Consider the following 26793-nt stretch of genomic DNA (forward strand, 5'->3'; position numbering starts at 1 on the left):
AGTTAATATACTGTACTTTACTGTAGTTCTTAACAAGTAGCTTTCTTCAGATTTAAAACACTGTGATGACCTAGTTTTGGATAAGATGAAGTTAGGACATATCATTTTGTCTCACTTATTGAATGCAAGGTTATAGAGCAGCTCTCTGAAAATTAGGAACAAACAAATAGTAGCACAGAGATTGGGAGAAAATGGCATGATGTGAAATAAAAGCAATCTGCCAAAGATTTTTTTGTGTTTTGTTTTGCCCTGTTGTAACTTCCTGGCCTGAACTCAAATACAGCCCAAATCTCAGAACTGCTTATCACCATGGACAAAAAAAGAACTTTAAGAGAAGCACTTTATATCTACTTTGGAGAGTGAGAAGAGGGGCCTCCATGTGACAGAGAGAGTAAGATTTTTTCTTTCTCTTGTGTCCCTGCCCTCAGACAAGCTCCAGTCTTGGAGTCCCACAGTGCTAGGGCAGTACTGGAGGCCAGGAAAGCACCTAAACCTCTGAAGCAGTGGATTTTTTTCTGCTTGAGATCCTCACTGACTTTGTTTTTTCTCTCTATATTCTTGCCACTTGGTTCTGCAGTCTGACTCAGTCACAGGGAGTGCATGGTAGAGTGGAAAGACTAAATTCAATGTTACTTAAAATAAAACACGTGAAAAATCTCAAGAAACTGAAGGGAAGTCACTCAATAGACATTAACTCTGTGATGACCCAGATGTTAAAAGTATCAAAGGTTTTAAAGAAGCTACTACAACTATGCTTAAGGAAATAAGAAAAAGTACTGTTGAACAGAAAGTCTCAGCAGAGAAACAGGAGCTATAAAAATGTATTAAATGGACGTTGTAGAACCGAAAACCAAAATAAATCATAATCAAACTACTGAAAACCCGGCCAAGAAAGAATCTTGAAAGCAGCCAGATAAAAAGATGAAGTACATACAGGGGAAATATGATTTGAATAACTCTAAATTTCCATCAGAAACAATAGAAGCCATAAAGCAGTAGAAACATAATTTTAAAGTGCTGAAAGAAGTCAACTGTCAACGTAAAATTCCCACAAACAGTGAAAATATTCAGCAACAAAATAAAACTAATAGATGAAGAAAAAAACTAAGAGAATTTGTTGCCCAGAGACCTACTCCAAAAGAAATGTTAAATGAAGCCTTTCAGACAAAAGGTAAAATGATACCAAAGAAGAAAGTTGGAAAGTCAAGAGTGCAGGGAAGACAACAGATATGATAAATATCTGGGTAAATATAATACAGCATTTTCTTCTTTTAATTTCTTTAAAATGTATATAACAAGAACAAAATTTATGTCAGAGTTTTCAATGTTTGTAGGTATAATATAAATGAAAATCACAACATAAAACAGAGAAGGTAAAGGGACTCCTAAGCTGATAAGATTTCTACATTCCACTTGAAGTGATCAAATGTTAATTCTAAGTAGAATCTAAAAACCTAAGTATGTCCATTGGCATCCCTAGAACAATGATTAAATACCCATACAAATAGCTAAAGCTAAAACTCAGTAAATAAATTTAAATGTATTGCTAAAAAATAGTCAAACAATCCAAACAAAGTAGGTAGGAAACAGAGAAACAAGAACACAGAAGATATCAAGATAAAACAAATAGTAAAATGTTTGCCATCACTCCAAATCTACCAAAAATTACCTTAAACATAAATAGTTTTAATACATCACTTAAAAGACAGACTATAAAATCAATTACAACAAAAGAAGCAACTATATGCTGTTTACAAGAAATTCCTGGTTTTTTTGAGACAGAGTTTTACTCTTATTGCCCAAGCTGGAGTGCAATGGCATAATCTCAGCTCACTGCAACCTTTGCCTTCTGGATTCAAGCGATTCTCCCACCTCAGCCTCCCAAGTAGTTAGGACTATAGGCCTGTGTCACCACACCCAGCTAATTTTGTACTTTTAGTAGAGACAGGGTTTCACCATGTTGACCAGGCTGGTATTGAAATCCTGACATCAAGTGATCCACCCACTTTGACCTCCCAAAGGGCTGGGATTACAGGTGTGAGCCACTGCAACTGGCCAGAAATTCACTTTAAGTATAATGATTTATAGTTTAAAAGCCAAAAAGTAGATAAATATAAACCACAAAAGCACAAATCTTAAGTAACTTTGAGGGCTATATCAACAACAGATAGACTTCACAGCAAGAAAAATCCTGAGCGATTAAGAGTAACGTTACATAATGATTAAAAGCATCAATTCACTAAGAAGTCATAGCAATTAGATTATGTATCAAACAATAGAACTTCAAAAATGCATGATGGAAATACTGATGGAACTGAAAGGAGAAATGGAGAAATTAAAATTAGAATTGGAGATTTCAACTCTCTGGGTAATTAAAAGAACAAATATATAACCATTATGTATTCATAAAAATTAGAACAAGTAGACAAAGCAATTATCAAAAATGTTTTTAAAAAATTAAACAACACTACCCATCAACTGGAACTAATTGTCATTTATGGACACTTCACTCAACAGTAGAAGAAATGCAAATAATTTTCAAGGGCACATGGAAAATTCACCAAAATAAATCATAATGTTAAAACAAATTAAAATGATTGAAAAAAATCAATGAATTGTCTACACATAGTGTAGGGGGATTAATAGAATTATTTAAAAAGATGTATGGAAAATCCCCCAACACACACATATTCATACGCAGGCATAGTTGGAAATCAAATAACATGTTTCTGAATAGCCCACAGGGCAAATGCAAACTAAAACTACAAAGAGATATCACTTCACACCATTATACATTTCTTAGAATGACTAAAATAAAAGCATATTGACAGTACTGAGGATTGGTAAAAATACAGAGCAATTTGAAGTCTAATTAATTTGCTATTGTGAATGCAAATTGTGACATCTACTCAGGAAAAGAGTTTAGAGGTCTCTTATAATGTTGAATATACAGTACACTTAACTGTTTGACCAAGTAATTCTACTCGTAAGTACTTACTTATCCTAGATAAATGAAAACTTACATTTAAACAAAACCTTGTGCATGAATGTTTACAGCAGTTTCATTCATAATTACTCAAAACTGAAAACGACTCTAACAACCTCCAATAGTTGAACAAATAATCTGTGGCACATCCATACAGTGAAAAACTAGTCCGCAATCTAAAATACAGTAAAATAAAATGATACTCAACAACATGAACAAATCTCAAAGGCATTATGCAGAGGGAAAGAAGCCAGTCTCAAAAGGTTTCATTCTCTATTATTTCATTTATGTGACGAACAATGCAAGTCTGCAGAGATGGAGACCAGATCAGTAGTTACTAGGGAAGCAAGGGTGGAAGAGGAGAAAAAGTATGACTAAAAAGAGATGATTACAAGGAAATATTTTGTAATAATGGAAATATTCTGTGTCTTGATTATTATGGTGGTGAGATGAATCTATGCATGTACTGAAACTTAAAGAACTGTACACCAAAAAACAAATAGTAGTATTGCATATAAATTTAAAAAAATTATGACAGCAAAACAGAATACCAGTTTGATTTCTTAATTTGGCTTACTTGCTTTAGTAATCAGGATAGGCAAAAAACTAGAAGCGGGCAGAGACTAGGTCAAAGATGAACTTATTGTTTTTTTCAGGCAGCCTAACAGACCTCGTTGGTTGAAACTTTTACAAAATATTGGAAATAAGTGTGCATTTTGAAATGGTTGTAATAGAACTAATAATGAGGCAAAACCATGTAAATTACTTCTACTTGAGAAAATTCTTCTCTTTAATGGTCACATCTGAAGTCTCTTGGTGCATATGCTTTTCCACTGTAATTCAAATATTGTTACAAATATTTTTAGTAAACAATTTCTTATAAATAAAAAGTTTCTTCCATAGTAGTTTGTACTTGACTGTTTTAAAGTATATATGCCAAGAGATTCAACATTAATCACATTAGTCCTTTTGAATGCCAGTACTTCTAGCCCAGGTTTTATCACTAACCATGTAACTCCTGAGTAAGTCAACAAACATCTTTACCTTCAGTTTCTTCATTCTTAAAACAAGAGTTTATACACTAAATCTAGGATACATTTTATCTGAAAACATCAACATTTTGTGATCCTAGTAGTATTCTGCAGCCTCTTTTGGAAGGATAGCTTTGGATAGTTTTTTCCTCAAAGAAAGACATTTTCTTGAAGGCATACGTCTTCACTGCCAGATTTATTGCCCCATCAGGCAATATAAAGTTAATCTCAAGAACTATTAAACATTGACTCTGTGCCAAACGATTAAGACAAAGTGATTATCTGCTTATAAAGGCTGTTTTGATTAAATGATGTGTTTCTAGACAATGACAGACCACGTTAGAATCATAATCCTACCACCTCTCAGCTGTATGGCTTTTAAGAATTTCATTGGTTTTAATTTCCCCATCTACAAATAAGACACAGCAATAGCCCCTAATAAGGGTGTTGTGAAGAATAATCAAATAATACATTAATACAGTGAACAAAATGCCTCATGCATAATAATTTACTATTATTAGAGTCTTATAAACTCCAATTTCTACTTTTTCTTGATATAAAATAATTTACCACTGAACAGTATGTATTTTCAATACACAGTAGTGATAAGCCCAGATTCAGAAGTTCATCCAAAAGCACACGTACTGCCACTTCTACCTTTCTGGGAGAAGGGGTCCAGGAAATTGTATTTGTCAGAAATATGCTGAAACAGTGAAAGAAAAAAAAAGGAAAATAAATCAATTCCTTAAATTGAGAAACTTAACTCAGTTTCACCTGTTCTGTAGCACCAATAATAATGTCCATGACAGTGAACATAGAAATAAAACCAAAGAAAATCTAGGAGCAAGTTGAAAAACTAAAGGCTCACTGATACTTTAATTAGGCCATCCTATTCCACTGCAAAACTTTGTATTACTCAGCACACACACTTCTTACATAAACTTCCAGTTTTTAGCTATAATCATTTATGTATTCTTTCTTGATAACTGGGATGATTTGTAAAGAAGTCCTCCTGTACTAATTTCCTAAGGGGCCATTAAAAATAACCATAAACTTGGTGGCTTAAAACAACAGAAATTTATTTTCTCACAGTTCTGGAAGACAAAAGTCTATAATTCTGCAGGATCATGCTACCTCAGAGTGGACTGGGGAGATTCCATTTTTGCATTGCTCCAATCTCTGCCTCTCTCTTTCCATGGATTTCTCTTCTTGTCTCTCCCTTGTGTGTCTCTTATAAGGACATTTAACATTGCATTTAGGGGCCAGGTAGATAACCCAGGACAATCATCTTATATCAAGACTCTTATTACATCTGTATAGATTATTTTTCCAAATAAGATAACATTCATAGGGTTCCAAAGTTTAGGACATAGTTTGAGTGTCACAGTTCAGCTCCTATACCCTGGAAATTACATGTCTCTGATAGTCTTTCAGTTATAGGGTCTCTCCTTTAGTCTCTATTCCTTTACTTCTCATATTCTCCTCCTACTTCCTCTTTTTTTTTTTTTTTTTTTGCTACAGTGAATTATCACACATGATACAACGTTTAAGTGAATGACTGGATAGGATTTACCAGTTTTTCAAAATCTAAGATAAGCAACTGTAGTTTAAAGACAATGATGGTGAAGGCCTTAGTCACTAGTCCAACTATTTCTCTTCATTGATTTTAATCATCCTACAGCTATGAACAGGTTTATGTTAGAGTGCTCCAGACAATGTAAAAGTGAAAGAACTAAGGATTTTCTTGAGCAGTGAAATGAAAAATCAGCATAAATTGGCTCTGACCATACATCACTTGACAAAAAGGGTAATTTGGCTGGGCGCAGTGGCTCACACCTATAATCCCAGGACTTTGGGAGACTGAGGCAGGAGGGTCATTGTAGCCGACGAGTTCCAGAAAAAGAGTCATTTTAAAGTGGGGAAACTTAAACACTACCTCAGCCAAAGTTAGTGATAAGGTCAACAACACCAGTGATCAGTCCTGGTTACCTTTAATATGACGTGATGGAAATGGCACTTTACCTTTGTGGTATTCTTTCCCCAAATGCATAACCCATAACCCAGGACCAATCATCAAAAAATTTATCAAGAAAAAAATCAAACAAATTGAGAGACATTCCATAAAATATCCAACCCATATTTCTCAAAATTTCATGGTTGTCAAAAACAAGGAAAGTCTGAGAAACTGTCACATGAAAGAGAGCTAAAAAAAAGACACAGTGACTAAATGGCATGTGGTTTCCTGGATGAAATTCTGCAACAGAGAAAGGACATTAGGGACATTAGGTAAAAAAAGAAAAAAAAATGAAAACTAAAAAAAAAGTTTAGACTTTAGCTAAAAATAATGTATTAATGTTGCTTCATTAATCATAACAACTGTACCACATTAATGCAAGATGTTAGTAACAGGGGAAACAATGGGGGCCATATGGAAACATTCTGTACTATTTTCCCAAATGTTTTACAAATTTGAACTGTGCTAAAAATAAAATTTATTTTAAAATATGACCTGCAGGAGATAAGATAGGTTTATTTATTAGTTTAATAAATATTTTTGTATTACTTCCAAGTGCCAGGAGTCAGGCTACAGACCAAGGATACAAAAGTAAGGAATAGTGAGGGATCTCACCTTAATAAAACTCAGGTCCTTTTGTGAACACAGGCATTAAGCAGGTGACTAAATATAATATAGAGTGCTATGGTAGGTAGTGTTATCATATGTTGAATGTGGTTATAATCTTAAGGCCTCTTCGCATTGCCTAATTGAGGAAACAGTTCTCCTCCCCTCCCCTCCCTACCCCTTCCATCTCCTACCCTTTCAATCTCTCTCATGCTCCCTTCATTTCTCTCCCTTTCCCTTCCCTTGGCTACTCCAGCTTACTCTCCTCTCACCTTTTACAGTTTTATATTTTGTTTCAGTCCCTCATTGAATCTAGCATAGTGCCAGGCCCTAAGGAAGGGTTTATAAGCATTACAATTATTATATGTGATTTCATAAATATTTGTTGAATTAAATTAAGTATCTAAAATCCTTAAATGGGTTATTTGAGAAATCTGTGAAGGAGAATTTGAAAGCAAGAGAGGAAGGAATAGTTACAGCAGTAACTAATCTTCAAACCAATGCCAGAAGTACTATTAAGATGGTGTCTTTTGCCTAACCTGCTCATCATGATGCAAAGCTAGTCATGTAATTAATTTACATTTATTGAGTAGGAGTTCTCTGCCAGACATGCTGCATAATGCATCATACACATTATCTTCACATCATACATATAATCCACCAACCAGTCCCCTGAGATAGGAACTATTTATTCTCCCAATTTTAGGGATGAGATAACTGTGGCTTAAAGAGGTTAACTAGTTTTCTCAAGGTCACATAATTAGCAAATGACAGAGCTCAGAATTAAACAGAGCTCAGCAGTTCAACTCCAGATCATGCTCTGTCTGAAAAATAAGAAAATATTAACTTGCTTATTAGTAATAGCCTACTTCATGGTTTAAAAACTGGGAGAATTGACAGGTAAATACTTTTTTTTAACTACTTCTGTTGTCATTAATTTAAATAATAAATATTCATTCAATTTTTGTAAATAAAATATTTATTATATAGTTGATCATTGTTCTAGAAATGTCAATCAATAATTTGTATTTTCTCAAGTGTCTTAATACACTTCAGACCCTTGGGATTAAAACTACTTCCTTTTAAATCTATATTATAATTGCACTATGAAAATACTATGATGATTTTTATTTGTAATTATTAATATATATTTTAGTAAGACTTCTCAAGATAAACCAGAAAAATTAGAATAAAAAAATTTAATTGTATGCCAGAAATTGGTTGATTTTCTCAAAATATACCTGCTGCTTATTATAATTACTTTTATGTTATTCAAAAATCACTTTGAAATATAATTTTTCAAGGGCTGTGAAATGCTAAGACATTGTTTTCAGAAGTATAGATTTTATTTTCAAAATTGTGGTTAATTTATATAATATATAGTGCAGAGGGAATAAAAATTTACTTCTCACAATGATTAATTTTATGTTTCAATTCGACTTTGCCAAGGGATACCCAGATTAAACGTTATTTTTGGTCTGTGAGGATGTTTCCAAATAAGATTAGCATTGAGTAAGTGGACACAGTAAAGTAGATGGTACTCCTCAGGAAGCCTGGGCACACTTTACTCCGCTGAGTACCTGAAAAGAATGAAAAAAAAAAAAAAAAAAAAAAAAAAGCAGCAGAAGAAGGAATTCACCACTTTTCCCTTCTGCCCAATTGTTTGAGCTGGAACATCTATATTCACCAGCCTTGGGACTGGCATTCCTGGTTCTCAGGCCTTTGGACTTGGACTGAATTATACCACCAGCCCTCCTGGATCTCCAGGTTGCAGAGGGCAGATTGTGGAACTGCTCAGCCTCTATAATTGCCTCCATTAATATATGAGTTACCATGAGCCAATTTCTTAGAATAAATCTCTTACAAAATGTCTATCCTTTGGTTCGTTTCTCTTGTGAATTCTGAGTAATACTCTTCTTGTGGAGTTAAAAAGTTCATAATTCTCAATTGACCTTTATTTAAATGTTAAGAGGATTGCAAATGCTTCATCAGATCCTTTATTTAAGACTAAGTGAAATGAGAGTTAGAAACATTTAAACTTCTTGTGACTAATTGGTATTAAATTCATTTTTGTTCAAACAATTGTAATAGTGAAAAATCTTCAAGAATATTGAAATAATTTATATTAAGACATATATATGTGTGTATTATATATATATATATATATATATATATATACACACATATATAAAATGTTAATTTAACCTAAATAATGTTAGTAACCAGAGCAAGAGAAAAAAACGAAATGATGCTTGGTCACCCTCTAGTGGCTTTTCATTAGGAATTAGCTAGAGGAAACTGCAGTAATATGAGAACTACACAAAAAGAAAACATCTGCGAAATTTCTTTTAATAAAATAGTTATAGTTATTGGTGCTTAGTTGGTTCCATTTAAATTGTGTCACATTCTAGGATGTAAGTAAACCACTGTAGAAATATTTAATAACTACAATGTTTTGTCAAAAGTTAATCTGATTTTTCTTTTAAATAAAGAAAACAATACATGTTAGACAGCTGCTCATGGAGAAGGGATAATCTTACTCTACCCTTATGCGTATTAATGTTCATTTTATTTTATTTTTATTTAAAATTAATATATTTAGGAATTATCTGTTTATATTGTAATAATGTAACCAGAGTTCATAGTGTTATTTTCTAGATCTTGAAAATAGTGCTTTTCATGAATATATAATTAATTGTCAGTGCCATTTTATATATGTGTATTTACATTTCACATTTCCTAAATTTTTCTTGATTCTGATCAAGTTATAAAGCATGGCTAAAATAAATTCTTAAAATTTGGAAATTAAGTAAAATTCTAAGTCTGGTTTTTGAATCCTGTTTTGGCTCCTTACTAGTATGATTTGAAGCAAAAAACAATAATGCATTTATCTATGTCTGTGTCCTCATCTATAAGACTGAAATATGTATCTCTTGAGAAGCAAATAATATATCTCTTAGCAAGTGAGGAAAGATAATTTTAGGATGTATTTTTCCTAAATGCATTTCTATTCACACTAGCATGAGTTTTGATGAGTTTCGGGGCTTTTTTTCTTTCAAACAAAGGAATTTGCTTTGTTCTTTAGAATTATTTAATTATTTGATATTTAATTTTTAATTAGCATCGTTTAACCTATGCTCAAAAAGAGATGAATGATACATATAAAGTGGACAACTTGTGTTCTGTCTGCCATGATTTACAGTTTCCAAGGTTTGTAAAAATACTCTGTTGTTTTAAAGTCTGGACATTTTCTGTAAAGTATAAATTAGTGAAAAATAGTATTTAAAGGAAAGGTGAAATACTGTAGATGTTTGGAGGGGGCATTAGAAATACTGTAGTTTGTAACCTTTGCCAACAGTTTTAATAAGAGAAGGAAGGGGGGAAAATCATGTAGATGCTACAATAGAACATTATTTTATTCATTATTGTTTACTATAGAGCAAGAAAACAGAAACCTGGGGCTAAAAAGAATATAGATCAATATTACAAGCATATTTCTGTACCTAATTCATAGTACAGAAATCCACTGGTGGTATAGAAAGCATTTAAAAAGTATAATATTTAAAACTTCGGCATGGCACAGTGGCTCCCTACTGTAATCCCAGCACTTTGGGAGGCCGAGGTGGGCAGATCACCTGAGGTCAGGAGTTCGAGACCACCCTGACAAACATGGAGAAACCCCCATCTCTACTAAAAATAACAAAATTAGCTGGTCATGGTGGCACATGCCTGTAATCCCAGCTACTCAGGAGGCTGAGGCAGGAGAATCGCTTGAACCTGGGAGTCACAGCTTGCAGTGAGCCGACATCGTGCCATTGCTCTCCACCCTGGGCAAGAAGAACAAAACCCCATTAAAAAAAAAAAATTCTGCAATGACATATGCCCAGTTCTTGGGATTAAGTAAAGAGTAGCAACAATGCCAACATAGTTGCCAAGATAACAAGACTCTAGGCATTCCCATTTCTGATAATCTGGAGGATATTTTCTCCAAAATATCTTTTCATCATTCTAAAGAAAATATAGCAAAAATCGAATGCATCACAATTCCCCCCAGAATCTCCCTTCTGACCTTCTCCAATTTCTGCCTGTGGTTAGTACCAATCTACAGAACTAGAAAGCATAATTAACTTCCATCTGTGTTTATTTATTTTTTCTCTTGTGGCAAAATTATTTTGAAAATCAAATTTTGAATCTGTTAAGCATTTTGATTGTATATTTTAAAAGTTCTACTTGATAGAAATGTGTAACAAGAGCGCCATTCCTATCTCTGAAAACAGGGATAGCTGAGCCTATGTATAAGATTGTTTCTGGAATAATTCAGAAGTTTCTAAGAAAAGAAAGTTAATCTGAATTTTTAGAAAACATTGTAATTAGCAGTAATATTTGTAGAGAGGAAAATAGCTTGGTATACGGATAGTCAAAGTTCTGTGTTAAAAATGGAAACATAACAATCCTAATAATATTTTCAGAATTTCTTTTTTCTGACACATGGAAGAAAATCAGGAGACAGTATCTTTTGAATGACATGAAAAATGTAGAGCTTTTCCTACCTCTTGGAGTTTTCCACACTTTTAATCATACATGCCATAAGCGTAGCTATGAGGATGCTTTCAGGAATTTTAATTCTGAAAGATAGCAGAAGAATTGAGTGAGTCTGAAAGGTTTGACACTGAAAAGCCTAAGCAAGAGAAAGAAACAAAAAAATGAGGGTGATGTTGCCATGGAAAGGAAAAGAGAACAGAGTATGCCTTTTAAGAGAGGATAGTGTGATAAGGTTGATAAGGCCAAATTGCATTCAATTGTGTATCTCTTTACATTTTATTTTATCTATAATTTTCTTAGATAAAAATAGTATATTTTTGTCATTATGTACAAAATATGAGGACTAATCTAGTTCTTGTTGCTCCCTCTATCTTTCTCAAAACTGAGGTCTATATATAAACAGTTGATTTTTTTTAAAAAGTGTATAACAAATTTCATGGGCCCATGTAGTAGAGATTTATTTATTTAAATTTAGAATAATAGGTAGTGAAGGGGCCTTCATTTATATGTTTAATACACAGTTATTGCACGTCAATATCCTTGGTGGTATTCAGTCCCCCATTTCTTCCTGTTCATGTTACAGAACAATGTCTTCATGTTCTTTATAATCAAATGTGTCATGCTTGATTAAAGTCATACCTCCCATCATCATAAAAAGGTAGCTGTTACTACAATACCATTCCTCCTCAAAAAATGTTTGTATCGAGAGGAAAAAGATCTTGCTCCCACTATGCTTCTCAAATGCAATTTTAAAAATCTGGCAATGTCTTTATTCATAATGCTGCATCATTTATCATTCCACTTGTGAATGAATATTGGCTTCCAATATCTCTCTCAAAGTTTGTCACTACACTTCATTGATCATGCTACAAATTCAAGACTACCTCAAAATATGCAGAAAATGTTAACCATATCTACTTTCTGTTCATGTTAAATTAACTGTTTTTAATTTTGTAGTATATACTTATGCTCTGTTTTCTCCAACCATGTCCTCTCTCGAACTCTTTAGGCAGAAATAGCTGCACCCCTAGAATATGATCTCCTTCTGGGTTAATTACTCATTAGTGGTGAATACAGGCCAAGGATCATTTTAGATTCTCATTTACACAAACAAAAATGTTCAGTCTTCCTCTGTCAGGTCTTAAAAATAAACATAAAGTCACAAATTGGCCAGAGACCAGAGAGGACATCAAAATTAGGAAAAAGTTTTCTTACTTCAGTGCACATGTTATAGCCAACAAAGCACATATAAAGCTGAATATCGGAATTTTTGAAGTAACAGGAATTAAAATAATTAAATCCTATTAGCGTCTTTAAAAAGAGCTTCTATTAGAGTCTTATTTAATAAAATTAGAACAATAAATCTTAAATATATCATATACATATGTAGATGTATATATACACCTATATACATCACAATAAAAAGGTAGCTGTAACATATATATGCCAAAGAGTATGTTAAGAGATGGTTTTTGCAGCAGAAGGAAAACCGAATTCGATATTACAATAGTTGCCCTCAAAGGAACTTATAATTTGAAAGATGAATGTGTATACAAATGCAAAAAGAAATAAACACAGACTGACAGTGGGAAGTAAAAGGGTCTAAGTATGCTTTAGATTGTTTAAGCAAGGCATGTCTACTTCAAATATCTGAATTCTTTATGAATTAGAGAGAGATTACAAATTGGGTTTCATAATAGTATCCTACTGCAAAAATTACTCTTTTATTGTAGCATATTAAAGGGTCCTCCTTGTCCTTTGTTATAGGACCAGCACCTGTTTTGGAGACATGGAGTTACAACTGAGTTGGAGAGATGATCATAACAGTAGCTTCTAAATATAAACCTGATGCATATACAACCATTATACCAAGAGTAAAGGTACCTGTTTAATTCCTTTCTGTGAAGCATGGAAAGTTCTATTTGCATATGCAATAGGCCTTTCATGGGCAAATTTGAATGTGTGATAGACCATTCATAGTTGATAGCTTTGGGAAAATGAACTACTTTCTTTACATCTGAGTATCCTCTTATATGAAAGGGGATACAAGCATTCAACATCCAAAGCTGCTATGAGGACCAGGTGCAAAGAAGACTTTTTAACACACATTGACCTCCTTCCTGACTGTCTAAAAAAATTATCCATTTGTAGCACAGTTATTCTCTTAAGGTTGTCCTTGATATTTCATATTAGACTAATTTTATCTGTGCAGTTTTATGGACTAACAAGGTTAATATACAACATAGTTTGTCCAGTGTTAACTTAGTAGATGACTCTTCTTATAGCCAAATTTTGTAATCCATAAAACATGCAGAATATTTAGTCTATGACAATTTCAGAGCAATGTGACAGAGTAGATTCAACCATAATTGAAATCAAAATAATTACCACAGAGATGTATTATTTTGTCCCATATCCTCAGAATAGTAAATCTTTTAAGGCAATTGTAGTCACTGGTTTATTTTCTATGGGGGAATGTTCTTTGTGGCATATGTAGTAAAATCTTCCTTACTAAATCTCATGTATTCTCAATGATATTTTTTTAAATGAAATAAATGTGGCATTCTCAACCACAGATAGGAAAGAATAATAATTATTTTACTCTTTACGTTAAGCTGCTTTCCATCCCCAAAGCAAATACACAGTCCTAATAGGTAACCTGGGACATAAATGAGCCATTTGGCATCTTGTTTAACAGACAAAGACAACTGCAGGGCAGCCAGAAGACAGATTTAAGTTGTGTTAAGAATAGCAGGAAATATTTTAGTTCTCAGCAGCATGACACCACTTGTGGTTTCCCTAAGCACACAAGGCAAGTCAACTCAAGCCTGTGGATTTTGGGGGTGAATGGAAAAACTCCTTTCTGAGATTGTTTTTCACTGGAATGCTGGCATGTGCAATCCTTGAAAATTTAGATCAGCCAGTGTTTACCCTGGCACTTAAAAAGACGAAACTATTTTAGTAGTACAGCAGTGTCCATTTTCAAGTGAGCAAAAGTGTAGTATGGTAGGTCTAAGGAAGAGAAATCATGATTACCTGTTATTTTTCTTAAACTCAGGAGAAAAATTAGAACAATCAAGAAATTGTTCTCTTAAACCACTAGAATGTAGACAAATTATACATTTTTGATTAAAATTCTTCATACAGGTCACTAGGTCTCCACAAATGTGAACCTTTCTAGTCTGTGACTGGAAATAGTCTGGTAATTCAAGGGCTGTGGCTGTGAGTTATACATATGCTGTCTGCATGAGCAAAAATGCTGCCCAATGAAAAATCACTTGGAATATGGAGGTATAATTGGCAGTAAAGATAAAGATAACAGTTTGCTGAATGCCTAAGATGTGCCTAGCAACTTAAATTCAGTTTGGTTAGGGTTAAGATTAATGGTAGTTGCTAATTATAACTTTGTACTGTGGAACCCTATTAAGAAAAGAAATTGTTGCAACGGGGTGCTGCTTATCACACAGGTCTCTTGAGTTTCATAATTCTCTTTAGTTCTTCCTGAATCCCTGGTTTGTTTGTTTTGTCTTATTCAAAACTTACATATCTCACGTATCTTTCTGGCTGGATTTTCTAGGAAGCAAATACCATATTTAATGTCTTTAAAAGATGCATTCTTTCTGACCTTACATTAACTTTATGATACCTTTTTTTTAATGGGCCGGGGCATTGCTCAATATTCTCAACTATGACTTTCAGCAAAAATGCAGAAACAATTTTATAGTGGATGATTTTTATACTTTCATCAATGCTAACAGTTGAAAAACAATCTTAACACTGAGAAGGCATTTTTGAAATGGGAGATTGTAATAATGTGGTTCAAGTGTATTGCATATTGAGTATTTAATCTCACCAGAGCCGAAGATTTTAGGTCACAGGGAGTGACTATTTCAGTGAGTTCATGAAGCTGCATCTCTCATACAACTTGTTTTTCCAAGGAAGATTTTTATCACAATGTATTCTTATTTACTTTTCCTGAAATGTAAAATACCAGTATTCTCTAGAGTTTGAAATGATTTTTATAGTCATTCAAAATCAGGACTCCTGGAAGCAGGATCTGGACATTGGCTTCTTTCTTCCTTAGAGGAGGAGGTTTTTCACTTCTGACATTGAGAAATGTCAGCCAGGTATGGTGGCTCACGCCTGTAATCCAAGCACTTTGGAGGCCAAGGTAGGCAGATCACCTGAGGTTGGGAGTTCAAGACCAGCCTGACCAATATGGTGAAACCCCGTCTTTAAAAATAAATAAATAAATAAAATAAAAATAAAAATAAATAAAATAAAAAAGAGAAATGTTTCAGGTCTGACTGATGGAGGCAAAAAAATGTTCTTTAGATAACTTGTGTAGGCTAACAGATAAATGTAGGTTTTCTAAAATTTAATAAAAATCTTGCCAGACTTGGCATAAAAATAAGAAAATTTTGTAACAGTCCAATTTTACTTACATTTAATTCAAAGACTACTAAATGAAATATTAGCAAACAAAATCTATCATCACATTAAAAAATAATAAACCATTCTTTGGGTTGTCTCATCACTTTGTTGAGTGCTTCCCTTGCTGTGCAGAAGCTTTTTAGCTTGATGTGATCACTTTTGTCTACTTCTGTTTTGGTTGCCTGGACATTTGAGCTCCTACTTAAGAAATCTTCGCCCAGTCTAATGTCCTGGAGTTCTTCTCTAATGTTTTCTTCTAGAAGTTTTAGAGTTTCAGGTCCTAAATTTTTCTTTAATTCATTTTGAGTTGATTTTTACACATGACAATAGATAGAGAGCTAGTTTCATTTTTCTGCATGTGAGTGTCAATTTTCCCAGTACCATTTATTAGCCTGTCATTTTCCCAATGTATATTCTTGGTGACTTTGCCAAAAATGAGTTGACTGTAAATGCATGGACTTACTTCTGGTTTCTCTATCCTGTTCCACTGGTTTATATGGCTGTTTTTCTACCAGTACCATGCTGTTTCAGTTACTATAGCTGTCATAGCTTTGTAATATAATTTGAATTCAGACAATGTGATACCTCCAGCTCTGTTCTTTTTGTTAACATTGCTTTAGCTATTCTAGGTCTTTTGTGGTTCTATACACATTTTAAGATTTTTTTTTCTATTTCTGTGAAGAATGTCTTTGGTATTTGATGGTATTGCATTGAATCTATAGATTCCTTTGGATAGTATTGACTTTTTAATAGTATTGATTTTTTTAATCTATGAACATGGAATATCTTTTCATTTTATTGTGTCCTCTTAAATTTATTTTATCCATGTATTATGGTATTCCTTGCAGAAATCTGTCACTTCTTTGATTAAATGTATTTATAGGATATGTGAGGAAAATACTTGCAAATTACATATTTGACAAGGAATTAATATCCAAAATATATAAGGAGTTCAAACAACTCAATAGCAAAAATGGGAAAAATATCTGATTAGACATTTTTCAGAATAAGACATACAAATGGCTAAAATGCATATGAAAGAGAATACTTGACCTCCCCAGCCATCAGAAAAATACATATCAAAACTACAATGAGATAACATCTCATCCCAATTAAAGTGGCTATTTATCAAGAAGACAGACCATAGCTGACATTGGCAAGAATGCAGGGAAAGAGGAATAATTGTACACTGTTGGTGAGAATGTAAAGTAGTACAGCAACTATGGAGAACAATATGAAGGTTTCTCAAAACATAAAAATAGAACTACCATATGATCCAGCAATCCTACTGCTAGATATATATCCCAAAGAAAGAAAATCAGTATATCAAACATATATCTGCACTTCCATGTTTATTGTCATACTTTTTGCAATACCTAGATACAGAGTCAACCTAAGTATCTATCAGTGGATGAATAAATAAAAAATTATGGTATATCTACACAATAGAATATTACTCAGCCACAAAAAGTAAATTTCTGTCTTTTGGAACAACATGAATGAAACTGGAGGACATTATGTTTAGTGAAATAAACCAGGTAGATAAAGACAGATATGTGTTCTCCCTCATATGTGGAAGCTAAATTGTTAGAACTTAGGAGATAGAGAATAGAATAATCATTATCAGAGGCTTGGAAGGGTAGTGGGGAGTGAGGGCAAAGATGAAATGATAAGTGGGCACAAAAATACCTCTAGATAGAAGGAAAAAGATTAAGCATTTAGTACCACAATATGGGGACTATAGTTAACAATAATTTATTGTATATTTCAAAATAACTAGAAGAGTGGAATTAGAATATTTCTAACATAAAGAAATGATAAATGCTTGAGGTGATGGTTATTCTAATTGTCTTGATTGGATCCTTATACATTATATGCTTGTATCAAAATATCACATGTACCCACAAATATTTAAGTGTTAGATATTCAAAACAATTAAAAGTAAAAAAAAAAAATCTAAAGAGAAAAAACATGACAAAATGATATTTATTATAGGGACCTAAGGGATATTTAATACTAGAAAACTATAAATTGAAACCTATCAATTCAAAAACGTGTAGTAAGAAATTAATACTAGCATCTTTTTAGGTATAGAAAGAACTATAATGCCAATTCATGTTTAAAAACTCAAATAAATAGAATTTGATGGACTTCCCTTTAACACGATACTCTACATATACAGGAGCAAGTATCTTACTAAATGGTAAAGTAGCTGAGACTCTCTAGTAAAATGATCTGTACAAGGATGCCTATTATCTTTACTGTTATTTCACATTAAGTTGTAAGTAGTAGCCAATAAAATAGAGAACAAAAACGTTTAGTGACAACAATTTTGAAGAGTTATTATTATCTTTCTTTGTAGATTATACAATCATATGTAAGAAAAACTAAAAAAGGAGTAATGCAAAAATACAACAAATACAAATGATCAATATGTAATAATAAATAGTCTTCACACAGGTAAATGAAACCAGCTAGAAAATTTAATGGAATAAAAAGAAATCTCACTTATACAGCAAAAAACAAACAAACAAACAACAACAAAAAACCCAGCTAAACAAAAATACAAATAAATACATAAACTTGTCATAAGCATGAAAAGAAATACCCCAAACCTATATGACAAAAACTATAAAATACTCCTATAAGGTGCAGAAGTTGAATTAAACAAATAGGAAACAACTTATTTTCCTGAAGAGAAAAATAGCATTAAACTGATGTCAATTCCTTCTATGTTAATTTAAAAATTTTAAATAGTTCCAATAAGCATAACACTAGAATTTTTTTTTGAGTTGAAAATTTGATTATAAAGTTCATTTGGAAGAATAAATAAACAACGAATGCTTAAGAAAAACCTTGGAGAAGGCGTACAATAGTGTAGGTGATAAGCTATTGTCCTTAGCAGATATTTAAGCATCTTATATTTTATCTTTAAATTTAAAAGGGTGTGGTGTCCTTGCTTGACTGGATCTACCAAAAATGGAGCAGAAAACAAACTCCAGAAATAGACCCAACTGCATATGAATATTTAAAATAAGATAGTGGTTACTTTTCAAATATATGAAGTTAAGACAGACATTTAAATAAATAATATTAAGAATCCATATAAAATAAGATAAAATTTCAGCTGTTCTATCAGGACAAAGTCCAAATGTGTCAGAAACTTAAATGTAAAAAGTAAGACTATAAAAGAACCAGGGGAAATTAGTGAATTCTTCTATAAATTGGGAAATAGAAGTATTCTCTTATGACTCAACACCCAAAAGTAAGACTGAAGAAGATGGACACATTTGACTACATAAAAAGCATTTTTACATGGCAAAAATGCTAAAATCAATTTTTTTTAAATGACAACCTGGGAATAAAAAAATATTCACAACTTAGATTGCAAACAGACTATCTGTCTATCTGTACAAAATATCTATCTATCTTCTATCTATCTATCTATCTATCTATCTATCTATCTATCTATCTATCTATCATTTTTTCAAAAGACCAAAGTAAAAGACTAATGGTACTGTGGAAAAATGGTCAGTGTATCTGGACAGTTCAACAAAAGCAAATGCAAATGGTGTATACCTAATTAAACACAAATTCTAACTGTAGTGTCATACCTTTTCTCATTTAAAGTACTCTGTTGGTGCAGGCATCATGGCCCATCCTGTAATCTCAGCACTGTGTGAGGCAGAGGTGGGAAGATCCCTTGAGGCCAAGAGTTCAAGACCAGCCTGGAAAAAATAGTGAGACCCTGTCTCTACAAAAAATAAATAAATAAATAAATAAATAAATAAATAAAAGAAAAAAAGGAAAGAAAGAAAGAAAAAGAAAAGCTGGGCTGGTCATGGTGCCATGTGTCTGTAGTTCTAGTTACTCAAAAGGCTGAGATGGGAGAATTACCTAGGCCCAGGAGTTTGAGGTTGTAGTAAGCCTTAATTGAACTACTTCAATCTAGTTTGAGTAACAGAGTGATATCCTGTTTCTTAAAAAATAAATAAATAAATAAAAATTAAAATACTCTGTTGGTGATCTCTGTAGAAATTGAACTTTTCTACGTTACTGATTGAAATGTAAAACAGTTCATCACTATTGAGGAGAATTTGTCAATATCTAGCAAGATTATGTATGCATTTTCACTCAGACTCATAGCTCCTATTTCAAAATGCACTGGGGAAAATACAAAAAAAAAATGCATTCCCAATGATATTTATTACTGTACTATTTGTAGGAGCAAAACATAGGAAATAATTCAGGTATCCATCAATAGTGAACTGGAATTATATATCCCAATAAGAGAGACTCTGTTACGTAAAAAGGAATGAAGGCTATCTATATATGGTGCTATGGAGTGAACTCCAGCAAGTTTTGTAAACCAAAAATAGCAAGGTGGGAAAAAAAGATGTTCATCCCAATGTGTATGTAAATTTATTTAGAGTAAAAATTGAAAAAAATACAAAAAATATAAGGACTACCTATGAGGAAGAGAGAAAACTGTAGGGAGGCACAAAGATAGCAACTTTATTTCTCTAAATATACACATTATACTATTTTATAGAAGAAATTTGAGTATCTGCAGGTTTTAGTATCTACAGCAGTACTCAAAATAATCCCCCCATTACAATCCTTCCTCCAAATTACAGGGAGGACTGTAATTTGTTTTGGAAATATTAACAAAATTCAATAAGTAACTAAATTGAAATTAAAGCAAAATAAATAAATGATCCTAATTGTATATCAATGTGAATTTGTAACTACCTAGAGAGGATAATTTCAAGTGATTTTCTAAGACCTTAATTTAATGGTACATTCAGAGCAGACTATATTCTGAGAATAAAAAAATTTGCACAGTCTCAACAGTCATATTATATCTGTATGTTTGTATGTGTGTGCATACATATATGCCTGTATATATTCTAAATATATAAATAATATAGTACATTGTATTCTTTGACATATTATGTATGAAATGTCATTAAGAAAAAAACAGAGCTAGAAAGAGTGAGAAAAAACATGTGAATTAAAAGGGTTTCAAGAACCTGACCCTTCACATTAGCCTTTCAATAAATAATTACAAGCTGTGCTCAAAGGCCAGGAAAAAATAAGTTGAAGGGACAAAGCAAACATTAGAAGTAGGCTTATATATGGCAAGATTTCAGAAATCTTATGCAGAAAACTTGAAATAACTATGATTATTATGCCAAAGTCACTAATAGCGAAAGTAGATGATATGCAAAAGTGGGTGGATAGTGTAAAGGTAGAGATACAAACTCCAAGGAAGAACAAAAAGAAGTGCTAGAAGTCAAAAGCACTCTGAAAGAAATTAGGGATACCTACATGTCAGGGTAAAGAATTGGTGAGCTTTGATATGACAGTAGAAACTTCCCTAATGAAATTCAAAAAAGTATAAAAAATAGCACTGAACATCCTGGAACTAGAACATTTAGAAAAAATGTATTAAAGGCATATGGGATGACTAAAAGATAAAAGAGAGAAAGGAAAAAAAGAAATATTTAAAATAACAATGGCTGGGAATTAAAAAAAAAGTAATGACAGATATCAAACCTCAGATCCAGGAATCTCAGAGAACACCAAGCAGGATACATACCAAAAAAATCTATACCTAGGTCTATCATATTCAAGTTGTAGGAAACCAAGGACAAGAAGACAATTTTTGAAATAAGGTGGGGCGAAAAAACAAACAGGAAATACCTTATGACCTTAGTTATGGAGGAAACTATGCAAACAAGAGAGTACCATGAAACATCTAAAGTATTAAAAGAAAAAAAAAAACTTAGAATTCTATATCCAGTAAGATTATTCTTCAAAAGTGAATGAGAAATAAGGACTTTCTCAGACAAATGAAAGCTGAGGAATGCCACTGCCAGCAAATCTTCCCTACAAGAAATGTTTTAAAAAATTCATAAAAGAAAAATTATAGAGGTCAGAAACTTGGATCTCCATAAATAAAGAAGGTGAGTCAAAGAAAATCTAAAATCCAAAATGCTCTGAAAACCAAAATTTTTGAGCACCAACATGATGCCACAAGTAGAAAATTTCTCACTTGACCTCATGTGACAGGTCACAGTCAAAACAGAGTTAACACTTTGTTTCATACACAAAATTATTTTAAAATATTATGTGAAATTACCTCAAGCTGTGTGTATAAGGTATATATGAAACATAAACTTCATGTTTAGAATTAGGTCCCATCCCAGAGATATCTAATTTTGTAAATGCAAATATTCCAAAATACTCAAAAAAAATCCAAAATTAAAAACTCCTCCAGTCCCAGGCATTTGAGACAAGGAATGCTCAACTTGTGTGTATATATACATAGGTTGATACATATATATTTCTTTGTTTTGTCTCATGAGTTGGCCTAAAAGAAATGAGACCCTAATAGCAATGGGTGCATCTAGCACCCAGATCTTGAATTCTAATGTCATTTTCCAATTAAAGAATCAGGGCTCCTTAGAGAAAATGGCTGATTCTAGAGCTGGGCAGAAATATTCAAGATGAGCCTGTATTATCTTGTAGTGCCAGAAAGTAAGAATGTATTCCATTACCAAAACCAAAACAGAAATGAACCCTCTCAAAAATCCTATACTGGTTTGTGATTGGGATATGTCAAAGGAGCACAGGAACTAACTGAAAGAGTTTCTCATGACCAAAGCTGAAACTATTTGAGTAACAAAATAAAGTATTATGTTATAATCTAAAACATAAAATTAATATCTGAATATATAAGAACTGAATAAATAAGTAAATGGGAGAGAAGAGACAAATCTGCCATGCATAAGAACCCCAACTAAATTATGAAGAAACTCCACCCAAAAGGGGCGGTTGCATGAGTCTCCACAACTTACTGTGAGCTTCATATCATGTCTTCTTTCTCAAAGGTAAAGTATAGCAAAGAGGAAAATTAAAAGAATTACTTTACAAGGGAGCAACCTGGCAAAAATGTCTTCTGTTAGGTAAAGGTCAACATCAACAGTGATAAGTCAGGGTGATAATATCTATCCTTAATATAATGTAATAAAAATGGCACTTTGCCTTACAGACTTCTTCTCCCAAACCCACAACCTCAGTCTAATCATGAGAAAAACATCTAACACATTTAAATTGAGGGACATCCTAGGAAACACCTGACCCAATACTCAACAAAACCATCGAGTAATTAAAAAGAAGGAAAGCCTGAAAAACTGCCACAGGCAAGAAGAGCCTAAAGAGCTGTGACAAGATGTATACATAATGTGGTAACCTGAGTAAGATCCTAGAAAAAAGAAAGGACATTCGGTGAAAACAAGGAAATCTGAATAACATATGGATTTGAGTTAATAATAATTTATTTTTCTTTCTATCTATCTTTCTATCATCTATCTATCTATCTATCTATCTATCTATCTATCTATCTATCTATCTATCTGTCTGTCTATCTATCATCTGTTTAATCTATCATCTATTTATCTATCTATTGAGATGGAGTCTTGCTCTGTGGCCCAGGCTGGAGTGCAGTGGCATGATCTCAGCTCACCACAGCTTCCGCCTCCTGGGTTCAAGTGATTCTCCTGCCTCAGCCTCATGAATGGCTGGGATTACAGGTGACTGCCACCACACCTGGCTAATTTTTGTATTTTTAGTAGAGACAAAGTTTTACCATGTTGGCCAGGCTGGTCTCGAGATTCTGACCTCAAGTGATCATCAGCCTCCCAAAGTTCTGGGATTACAGGCATGGTTTATTAATTCCAATATATTTATCATACTAATGTAAGATGTTAGTAATTGGGGGAACTGTGGGCAAGGTTTATACGGGAACTTTCTGTAATGTATGCTCAATCAATCTGCAAATCTAAAACTGTTCTAAATGATAAAATCTATTAGTAGGTTGGTACGAAATTAACATTTTTTTCTGGCCATTACTTTTAATGCCAAAAATAGCAATTACTTTTGCACCAACTTAATAATATAGTTTCAAGAGACTTAACACTAATTACAGTATATGGACGTATTATGAACCCAGATTTAAACCAACTACGTAACTATATACTATGTCTGAGACAATTGCAAATTGAAAGAGTGACTATTTGATAATAAGGCATTACTCTTTCTTTAAGTTACAATAATGCTATTATGATTATGTGTAAAACACTATGTTAGAAATGCAAACTGTAGTATTTAAAATTAAAGTGATAGGATGTTTGGATCTTTCTAAAAGTAATCCAGTGGTTTATACTCCTGGTGGAAATATAGACAAAAAAAGATTTTCTAAGAATGTTGGAGCTGGATAATGGCTACATGGAAGTTCATTACACTGCTTTTTACTTGATATATGCTTAACATTTTCTATCAATATTTTTAAAAATTATAATTCATATTAGAGAACTGTAATGAGTATTTGTCATTAGTAATCAAATATATTATCTCTTCTTGTGGATTGTTTCTTCAGTGGTTTAAGTAAGCATTTATCTATGATAATATAATCCTGTTGTATTTCTCAAAAAATAATTTTTAAAAAGAGAGAAAGAAAATATTTCTGCTAGTGTTTAAAGAAATATCTTGTATACCAGTATGCTCAATGACATGCGTTCAGTTAACTTGTCTGTTATGTTTATTACTTATGTTAAAATGATAACCATTCAATCCTTTCCCATCTGCAGAACAGCACTAATCACTAACATGTTTGGAACAAAATATAAATATGTTCTGTATCACTTTCCCAGTAGCATCTTTATATTCCAATAAAAAGTGATTTAACAGCTTAATTAGTTTTGGGTTAATTCATCTAATCATTTAAAAATTACAGGATAATTTTAGCTTCTCTTATTTTCTATTGAAATGTGTTTCTCATATTCAAAGTATTATAATGTATCATAAGGTTTCTAAGTATTTAAGTTAAATATTTACTACCTACTTGAAATATAATATATGTAACTGTTTCTTTCTACTGAGGCAATGCTTCAAAAATTAAGATTTTTGTTAACTGATAGTGAAAAGTTGCTTCAGTTCATTATTGTTTTGGCAAAGCCTCCTTTATTTCCAGCAGGTAGTTCCAGTAAGCAATGCTGTCAAAGCATATTTGATACTTCCCAAGAGATTTATTCTGTTGCCAGATAAAGACACTTAAGCAAACAAAAAAGCATGTATTTTTTTGGCCATATCTAACTGGCTGAGAGGTTTTAAATGACAAAAACTAATATGAAGCATATTCTGGTTAGCTAAAGATAACAAAGGCAACTTGTGCTGTAAGATCTCGAAAATTTAGAGAAGATATTCTTGATAATTAGAATTGCCAGGGAAGCATTTTAATTAATTTAAAATTAAACATATGCTTTAATAAGAATGTTTTGAAGCTCACATGCATATGTTTATGGCTTACAAGTCAATTGAGTGAAAACGGGACCTGTTGTGTTCCACAGTGTTCTTGGAAGACAGTCATCTTGGCCACCACTGTTGACTTTTTCCCTGATTGGTACCGAGCCAGCCTACATTGCTTTTCTGAGTAAGTAGTTTTCTAAAACAGAATCCTTTGATTGTGCTTTAAGAGACACAGGGTACTTTTTATACCTCCTCTGAGAACTGCATATGGCCACCAGGAGGCAGATATCTATTAATTATTATTTGTCATAGTTATAGAAATAAAGATTATAAAATAGAAATATAGAAAAATAAAAAAACATATAAAGGTGTACTTTTATTTTTTACTTGTGATATATGAAAGACTGGTTTAATGTTAAATAACCTGACTTTCCTATCTGATTGAGAAATGTGCTTTATTAAACACATATATTTATTCAAAGATACTTACAGTAAATATTTGATTACCCAGAATGTCTGTTTTGTGGAGTTTTTTTAGGTCTTGGAGGAAAATACTTTTTATTTTACTACTGTATAGACAATTTTATGTTAGCTTTTCTAACTGAGTAACTAGATTGATAATCCTCATAGCCCCTATATATCTTAGTTGAGATTATGTGAGTTTCAGGACTATCTTTTTTTTTCAATCAGTCAGAAAATACTTCATCAGTGTGATGAGTAACATTTGAGTGTTATGTTAATCACATAATTAATACTATATATGAAAGTAGGTATTTATTTAAAGATAGCTTTCGTGATACATCTAACTAGCAGAATAGTAGTCTCTCTTAGTCTAGAAACTGGAATGGAAGAGCCGATAGCTAAAAAAGGGGAAATGTTCTAGATAGAATCTTAATCTTTCTCTGGAGAATCCACATACAGTATGAAAGCCTTGAAATCCTGGGCTGAGGTTAACTAGATTATAAATATTTTTTTAAAATTAAAAAAAGAAGCCTTCCTTTAGTCAACTGGTCAATGTATACTCTCTCTGTTTTTCTGCCTTTTATTCTTCTTCAGTGTTTACCAGACTCTGCCTGAACTCATTTTTACTAAGGGAGACAAGAGAATGGAATTTTATCTGTAATTGAAACAGAAAATTGTCAAGAAAGCATCTCTCAGAGGTGCCAAAGGAAATGTCATCAAATGACTAAGCCTGTCCAATGCTTCTTACTGTCCTTCTAGTGCCAATCTCTGATGTCTTTATATTTTATATAATTAAGAGAATTTCATGCCCCCCTTCGACTATCTAATGACATTGTGAAACTGCAAAGGTAACAGTTATTAACAAAAAGTTAGAGCAGAACTTCTTACATTGGCTCTAAGGTAGTCCTGAAGTAGTTTCTGTCTCTCTCTCTCTCTCTCTTTCAGGTAGTTTCAGGTAGTTTCCCTCTCCCCTCGCCCCCATCTTTCTGTTTGTCTCAGTCTCTGCATTTCTATCTCTACCTATCTTAACTCCTGATTCAAATAGTTGATAACACTCTGCTCCACAAAATTTGACTTTTCTACACTAAACTAGAGGAAATCCTCCAATATAAATATTTGGTTCGCTGGGATGCAATTAAACTGAGTTTTATGACTATGATTAAATCATTGGGTAGTCAGCATCTTGAAAATATCTTATTATATTGGGCACATATTAGGTAGGAACTCATTCATATCTGTTCAGTAAATGAATACAATCTCTTTGCAGATGAGAGCACTAATTTGTAAGAGCTAAAAGCCATTTGACTGAGTCATTTAAGACTATAATCTACATATCTCATATAACAAAAAGCAACCACATTAGAAGCTAATATTTATTTACACAAAGTGCCAGGCACTGTTCCCAA

The 26793-nt window shown here is 32.6% G+C and overlaps 1 long non-coding RNA gene across 1 annotated transcript in view; it reads left to right on the forward strand.

Moving 5' to 3' along the window:
* The window catches only part of LOC141581401 (uncharacterized), a 43382-nt gene extending 18273 nt beyond the window's left edge, over positions 1-25109 (forward strand). Inside the window, exons 2-3 of the long non-coding RNA XR_012513986.1 lie at positions 12947-13059; positions 25027-25109. This is a non-coding gene — a long non-coding RNA (uncharacterized LOC141581401). The remainder of the gene's footprint in view (positions 1-12946; positions 13060-25026) is intronic.
* Positions 25110-26793: the final 1684 nt, after the last annotated feature.

The sequence above is a fragment of the Saimiri boliviensis genome, chromosome 15 (assembly GCF_048565385.1).
Source record: "Saimiri boliviensis isolate mSaiBol1 chromosome 15, mSaiBol1.pri, whole genome shotgun sequence".
Classification (NCBI taxonomy): domain Eukaryota; kingdom Metazoa; phylum Chordata; class Mammalia; order Primates; family Cebidae; genus Saimiri; species Saimiri boliviensis.